The sequence below is a fragment of the Suricata suricatta genome, chromosome 2 (assembly GCF_006229205.1).
Source record: "Suricata suricatta isolate VVHF042 chromosome 2, meerkat_22Aug2017_6uvM2_HiC, whole genome shotgun sequence".
Taxonomy (NCBI): Eukaryota; Metazoa; Chordata; class Mammalia; order Carnivora; family Herpestidae; genus Suricata; species Suricata suricatta.
Window position 1 is genome coordinate 44902879 of NC_043701.1, and position 8161 is coordinate 44911039.

Consider the following 8161-nt stretch of genomic DNA (forward strand, 5'->3'; position numbering starts at 1 on the left):
GGAGGGGGGTCTCTGAGCCTTATGTCAGAGATCAGCTACAGGCAAGTCTTCCTTTCACCTGCATCTGGGTCTTGGGATCCTGACCAGAGAGGAGGCAACAGGACATGGCAATGGCACTCCACGGCCACCAGAGGGCAGTGCAGGGCAGAAAGCTGCCGGCCCAGGCACAGGGAGGAAGGATGTCACGGCATTCCTCTGGAAAGGAGACCATACTGGGGCCACTTTTTGGCCCAGTGAGGTTCTACCAGACCTCACCCAGCAGAGAAGCCAGGAGCCAGCCACCCAGAGGAGTCTGAAAACCCTCTGACAGGGAGGGCCTCCATGAAGCCAGAACCCTCCTGTCTCTGTGGCTACTGGAACCCACATTTCATCTGGGGCCCAGGAGACTAAGACTTTCCAATCTAACATGCATGTGAGTCACCTGGGAGCTGGTTAAACTATGAATTCCGACCCAGTAGGTCTGCTCCAGGAGGGCCCGAGATTCTGCGTTCCCAGTAAGCTTCCAAGTGATGTTGGCGCTGCTGGTCCAAGGGCCATACTTTGAGTAGCAAGGCAGTGAGGAATGTCCTGGGCAGACCTTGGCATTGATACCTCTAACCTCTCTGGCTCTTATCTCCAGCTGAGAGAAGGAGGAGGACCCAGCATGCTGCCAAGAAAACATCAGCCACTGCCTTTCTCTTAGCTGGACATGGTGGGCCTCCTCTCTCCGTCTCTGACAGTTCCCCACCTGAGAGACCTCCTCCTCACCTCAGCAGTTCCCTATCTGGCCTGGCAAAAAGTAGGCACCTGAGGAGGTGAGCAGCGGCTGAGCCTGGTGTATATTTCAGACTGAATGCCTGCCTGCCAGCTCTTCGTGGCCCCGGTGCTTCCTGGCAGAGGGGACAGGGTGGGTTTTGTTGCAGACTTCCATTTTGAGACCCAAAGATGTAAAGTGACTTCTACAAAGTCCTTCGACTTCTACATCCCGGCTCTAGTCCATCAGAGAAAGCCGGGTAGGGGGCTGGGGCTGGGCTTTTCACCTGGGTATGCAGTAGAGTCACCTAGTCAGTTGGGCCTCATGCCAGACCAACTGGATGGAAAGCTCTGGGGTGGGGTGGGGGAGGGGACCCCATCTCTAAGTAGCCAAGATTGAGAACTGCTGGCCTCAGCCACTGCTTCTGAAATGTTATTTTCCTGGAAAAAAAAAAAAACCACCCCTTGGGGTCTATTTAAATGCAGATTCTGCTTCAGGGTAGGTCTGAGGTGGGCTGGGAATTTGCATTTCTAACATCTTTCCAGATGCTGCTGCTGCTACTGCTCCCAGAACAAGTCTGGGTAACAAGAGGAGAGAGAGAGGGGTGCCTCTGCTCCACCTCCCCTGGGCTGGGCACCACACTAGTTGGGGAGAGGGTCTGAGGAGAATAATAAAGGGGTCCACGTGTAGACTAATAACCCCCTGATAACCATATCCTTCAGGGCCTGGGGCTTTCTGAATCCTCTACATTGCCTCTATTACTATATCATTGGGAACATCCAACAATCCCTCCTTTCTTCTAGAAGCTCATCTATAGAGCATCTGTCTGTATTTCAGCCCTGCTTGCTTCCCCGCCCCCCTGACCACAGTGTCTGAACTCCTCACATCCTGGCCCATGGCCCCTCTAACTTAGCGGCTCCAAAAGCAAAATCCCGTACCTGCTCCCCCTCCCATGTTTCCATACCAGTGAGGACACCTTCATCCTTGACTTTGCCCATCCCAGCCTCCTTCCTCTCTCCCCCTCAGTCCCCACCCTGATTCACCCAGGCCTCTTCACCTTACCTCCTCAACAGCCTCAAGTTCACCAACTGCTGCTCACAATGCCCTATCACTGCCCTAATTTGGCTCTATTACCTTACTTCATCTCTGCAGTGATTTCCTGACCTGGCCCCTGGCATCCATGTCCACCATTTTGTGTCTGTCTCCATCTTCTCCACCAGCCAATGAACTCTTTGGGGCATAGTGGGTCTTCACCATGCATGAGGTACCACACAGTAGGTGTTGGGTAAATGCTGTCTGCAGGAAGGAATGAACCAGGAGCTATCGGTGTCCAGTGTTGGTTCTGTTCACTCACTCACTGAAGTAGGGTGAGCCCTTCCTCCTCCCTGGCCTCACTCCCCTCATCTGACATGGTATCCAGTGATCCTTCAACACCAGCTTTGAGATCCCCATGAGGGGAGTGTGGTACTCTCCCCCTTTACCTCTCCCAGTAAGCTTCCCAGATGAGACGCCCTAGTGTCCTAGGAGGAAGTACCATGCTACTCTTCTGAACACAGGGGCGATGGGTCCATTGAGATTAGACCCTTTAAAAAAATTTTTTTAAATTTATTCTTTTTTGAGAGACAGAGACAGAGCACAACCAGGGGAGGGGCAGAAAGAGAGAGACACACAGAATCCGAAGCGGGCTCCAGGCTCTGAGCTGTCAGCACAGAGCTTGATGTGGGGCTCAAATCTGTAAACTAGGAGATCATGACCTGAGCCGAAGTCAGACGCTCAACTGACTGAGCCACCCAGGCGCCCCAAGATTAGACCTTATTATTCCCTCTTTCCTCACTTCCAGCTCATGCACTTCCCCAAACCTGGAATTCCTGGGTCTGAGAAGGATCAGCACCTGCCCCGCCTTGGTTGTCGCCCGTCCCTACCCTCAGAGTCCATTCTCCTTCCTTACTTCTCTATCACTACAAGAGCACCCCCTCCTTTTCTTCATCTCTGGATACACCCCATTTTCTGTCTCCATCCCCACTCCCCTCACTGGAAGTGACATTCTCTCTGCTTCAAGCAGCCTCCCCAGTGCCTATAGGGCATGCAGTAGGCACTCAACAAGTATTTGTTGAGTACGCAAGTCCAATATGTACAACTTATCATAGTGGATTTCTTGCTGCTGCAAGCTTTACCCTTTGAACCTCAAAGTCTCTGGAACCATCTAATCAACGGCTTTGTTTCATTCTTTACATTTCAAATGTGCCATGATCAATCAACCTACTGCTTCAGGCAGGGCATCAAGAAGTGCAAAAAAGCATGTACTGAGTGCAATAGATTGCAAAAATGCCCATAAATTCGTTCTGCTCCAGGAGGCACATGTCTTTGCTGCTCCTCCCATTGACACATAGAATCTGTTTGGGTTTGGCACGTGATTTGTTTGTCCTAGTGCAACATTAGCAAAAGCCACCCCAGCAGGAGCTGGAAAAGTGCTTGCACACTGGGTCTTGCTCCATCTCTCCCCTTGGTATTTACCCAAATGACGTGAAAACTTATTTCCACACAAAACCCTGCACACAGACATCTACACCAGCTTTAATCATAACTGCCAAAATTTGGAAGCAATCCAATGTCCTTCCATAGGTGAGTCGATAAACTGTGATACATCCCAACAAGGGAATATTGTTCAGCACTAGAAAACGATGATTGTTCAAGCCATGAGAGATGCGGAGGAACCGTAAATGCATATTACTAAGTGAAAGAAGCTAATATGGTTTGCTTGTTTGTTTATTAATGTTTATTTTATTTTTGTGAGATGGAGACAGAACATGAGCAGGGGAAGGGCAGAGAGAGAGGGAGACGCAGACTCCAACGGAGGCTCCAGGCTCTGAGCTGTCAGCACAGAGCCCGACGCAAGGCTCAAATTCACAAACCGTGAGATCATGACGTGAGTTGAAGTCGGATGCTTAACCGACTGAGTCACCCAGGTGCCCCGAAAGAAGCTAATATGAAAAGGCTACATACTGGATGATTCCAGCTATAGGACGTTCTGGAAAAGTCAAACTATGGAAACCGGGAAAAGATCAAGGTTTGCAAGGACTGGAGGCAGGATGATGAATAAGGTGAGCACAGAGGATTTTTAAAGTAGTGAAAGTAGTCTGTGACACAATCATATTGGGTCCATATCGATATATGCATCTGTCAAAACCTGTAGAATGTACACCCCAGGAGTGAGCCGTAATGTAAACTGTGGACTCTGAGCGGTAACGATGCGTCGGTGTAACTTCATGACGGCAACAAATGTATAAATGGGAAATCTCCGTACATGCCAGTTTAGCTCTGGACCTAAAACTGCTCTTTAAATAGTTTTTTTAAGGGAACCCTGGAGATTGTTTCTTTTCTCGCTGCTCTTGGGAACCCCGTGACCCCTAGCATACGGAAAGGCCCAGGTGGTCTGTTGGATGCTGCAGGACGTGTCATACCTGTTGTCCCAGCTGACATCAGCCAACTGCCGGACATGTCAGTGAGGACATCCCAGACCATCGGTCCAGCCAAGATGCCAGCTGAGTGCAGAGAGGAGTCACACCAGCCCTCACCAGCAGGACTCCCAGCTGACTCACAGGATCCTGAGAAGGAATTAACACTTATTGTTTCGAGACTCTAATTTGGGGATCCATTGAAACAGACAGACTCTTCAGTTAAAATTGGTAGATTGAATGCGTGTTTGAGATCTGTCTCTGCTTAGTCCCACTACAATGGCACGAAAGCCATTAGCCTCAATGGGAGATGAGACCACAGCAAGCAGATTTTGAGAGCTGGGGGCAGACTGATGAGTGGTCACTAACTCGGCAGATCCAAGAGGGTGACGTGGTAAGCCCACAGCGGTGGAAGTTGACGAGCAACTTGATTTGCCTTAGGAAACCTCCAAGACCGGACTGGCTGCTTCTGGGAAGGGTGAGCGCGGCTGGTTATGGGTTCACAACAGGAGGCCTGCTGAACGAGGCACAAGGCCAGGTTCCCACACCCTGTGCCTCACCACAGTGCGGCCCGAAGGTCTTTACCCCACCCAGCCGGGCCCAGAGAAGCTAAAACAGAGGGTTTCAGGACCAAGGACTCTGAGGCACAGTGGGTGGTGGAAGCACTGTCCTGAAAATAAAAGGATTATAAAGATGTACATACTGGATGTCAAGGCCATCCCCTTCCCCAGCCTTCTAGCCTCTCATGCGGCCCTCAAATCGCTGGCCACTAGCGGTTTATCCTCCGGCAAGAGGTTTAGGCAAGTTTTCTCTACAGAATCTGACCAGCCCAAGAAATTGACATCAAGTGTCCCCCAACAAAGAGCTCAGCCAGAATGGCCCCCCCTTGTAAGTACAGAGCTTCCAATCTCTGCAGCACCCCACTCCATGAGCAGACAGCTAAGGATCACCATGTACATGAGGAAAGCCTTGGTGGAAAAGGAAAGAAACAGGACAAAAAGACAACATGAAAGAATCAGATGTGTAGAGAGAAGAATACATGGGGCTGGGGGGGAGGGGTTATATGTTTTTTAATGTTTGTATTTATATTTGAGAGAGAGAGAAAGAAAGCAGGGGAGGGGCAGAGAGGGAGTCACAGAATCCGAAGCAGGCTCCAGGCTCCGGGCTGTCAGCACAGAGCCCGACGCGGGGCTCTAACGCACAAGCCCTGAGACCATGACCCGACTGGAAGTCAGGCTCCGCCCAGAAGTGGGAGGGGGGCATCTACGCGCCAGGGTGATTCTCAGGCGGTGGGAGAAGAGACCCTACGGATAAACGCCTGTCCTTCGAATGAACAAGGAGGAAACAGCATTGCAAAGGCACACAGAGGCAAAATCTGGAGAATGGGGGGCTCAGAGGAAGATGCGGCCACCCCAGGGTTCTACACATGGCGGGAAAGGCGCCTCCAGGGATGCGATGAGATCCGAGGGGAGGGCTCACCACGGCACACCGCGGGCAGGCGCGCTCCGGGAAGCGGTTGGCCCCACGGAGGCACACAGAGAGGCCCGGCCTGGGCATCGGGAGGCCCCATACCAACCCTGAGTGCGCCGGTGACCCCAGCATGACGTCAGGCTGGTCATTTCCCCTCGGAGCTTCATCCCATGTGCATGCAAGACTCCAGCCCTCACTTAGTGCGGCTGCGTGGACGGCACCCTTCCCTTCACAGCCCAGCCCCTGCTGACCCTTTGCTGCCTTCAGCCCCAGGTCAAGGCTCCCTGGTTCTGTTTCCAAGACAGACAACCTCATGTCACAGAGCCCATCAGAAGTAACAACTCACAGCGCCAGGCAGCCTTCTCACTCCCTGATTTCCTGGGACCCCGGCTCCCGCCCTGACACCCCACATGTGAGGCACACACACACACATGTACTACATCACACACACACATCATGTACTACATCACACACACACAATGATATGTGCATATTATATACACACACATCACAAACACACACATAAACATGTATCATACACACACTGCAGAACACGCATACACACCCACACGCATACATATCATCACATACCACCTACACACACCCACACCTATGCATTCTGTACACATCCCCGTGTAAATATATATCATAAACATCATACCTGCATGCCCCCCATGAATATGCATATTACACACACACACACACACACACACACACACACACACACACACCTCTGCTCTTGTCTGTCCCCTGTGGGTCTCTCTGGGTCCTTATGTACTTTCAGTGTTTCCTCTAGGTCTGTCTGCCTCAGTCTTCTCCAGCTCCCCATTAAATGAGTTCACATGCGCAAAGCATTGAATGCCTAGCACATACTGAGAACTCACTATCCATTAGCTAGGATAACTGGAGTCGTGTTTCTCCCTCACTCTGTTGCTTTGTACCTCGCTTGGGCTCCCGTGTGTCTCTGTTGCCCTCCATGTCTCTCTTTGTCTCTCTCTCTTTCTCCCTCCCATGACTGTCTCCATCTCTCCATCTCTACCTTTTCCCCTTTGCCTCTTGCTCTCTGTCTCTTCACCTCTGTAGGTCTCTCTCTCCCCCACCCCTTCTCTCTCTCACCCCCTCCATCCTCGGTGTCTCTGCTCCCTACCTCAGGCTCTGTCTTCTCCAGTCTAGGGACTAATCTCCCCCTGAGCTAGAGCCGGAACTTCCAAGGACAGCCTTCCCTGCATTCGCTTCTCCAGACCGGGCTCAGCCGCCTGGGTACTGCTCTGCTCCTGGCTCTGGAGACGTGACCCATGTGCTGGGCCCTAAGCTGGTGCCTGTCCTCAACAGAGAGCTAGCCCATCCCTCCCGGGACCTCCTGTGGCTGTGGCTGCCCTGGAATCCCCAAGGAATAGATTCGGTCCTGCAAGAGACAATCAGAGCTTAAAATGGCAGGAAATCAAAGATTCAGAAAAGGAAAATGCAAACTTTAGCTAAGGCGGGTGGAATTCAGGAAAGAAAGGGACCTCCACTTCTGTCCAGCACCGCAGACAGGCAGATAACAAGGACTCCTCCAAACTTCCTCAGGGGTCACCCCATGTGTGTCCCCCAAACACTCCTGCCACACTGACTTCACTGCTCCCCAAACCTCAGCTCTTCCTGCCCCAGGGGCTTTTGCACTGCCGGTTGCACTATGGCTCATGCCCTTGGCCTTGGCTGTGGCCACACTTGGTAAATCCTCCCCTTCCTCTATCAGCTCCACCCAGAGCCATCTTCCCTTCCCCCGCCACCACCTACAGGGTGCTACATGGCTTGGCAAGCCCTGCTGACATGTCGTCTTGTTTGCCCACAAGCCTGTGAGCTTCACCGAGTTGGGGACAGGTCTCAAGTACTTCTGTACATGGCAGTATCAACATGGGAGTCTCCACAAGTGAGCATGATCCCTAATTAGCCATTGTCCCATCAGCAAATTGTTCCTGGTCACAGGGCCCCTACTCCAGGAAGGGTCCCTGGAAACCCCAGACCTCAACGGTCCTTTCCATCATTATGGCACAGAGGGCAGTAGAGAGTAGAGATCAAAGGCATCACTGGCTTGCGAGCTTGACCTGACACTCAGGTATATGAACCTAGGTGAGTTACTTAAGTGCTCTCTGCCTCGATTCTGTTATACATAGTGAGGATGATAGTGGAGATGACATCAGTTCAAGAAGGTCAGTAGGGACCGAGGGTGCTCCTCTAAAGGCCAGTGGAGAGCACAGAGGAAGGTAAGGAGAGCATCAGGTTTCCAGAATGACACAGTCACAAGGATGGAGGAAGGTATGGGGGTGGGGGGTGCTGGTGAGGCAATGGGAGAGAACGCTGAGGTAGGAATGGGGATAAAGCCATTGGTTGGACAGATGAGATGGGCCCATTGGGTGGGGGTGTGGTGGCCCGCACCGTGCAGGCGGCTCCCGCTCCTGCTTCAGCAGCGCCCCTGGTCACAGCCTCGCTATGGCCCTCACCATCTCTCAGGGAAACACAC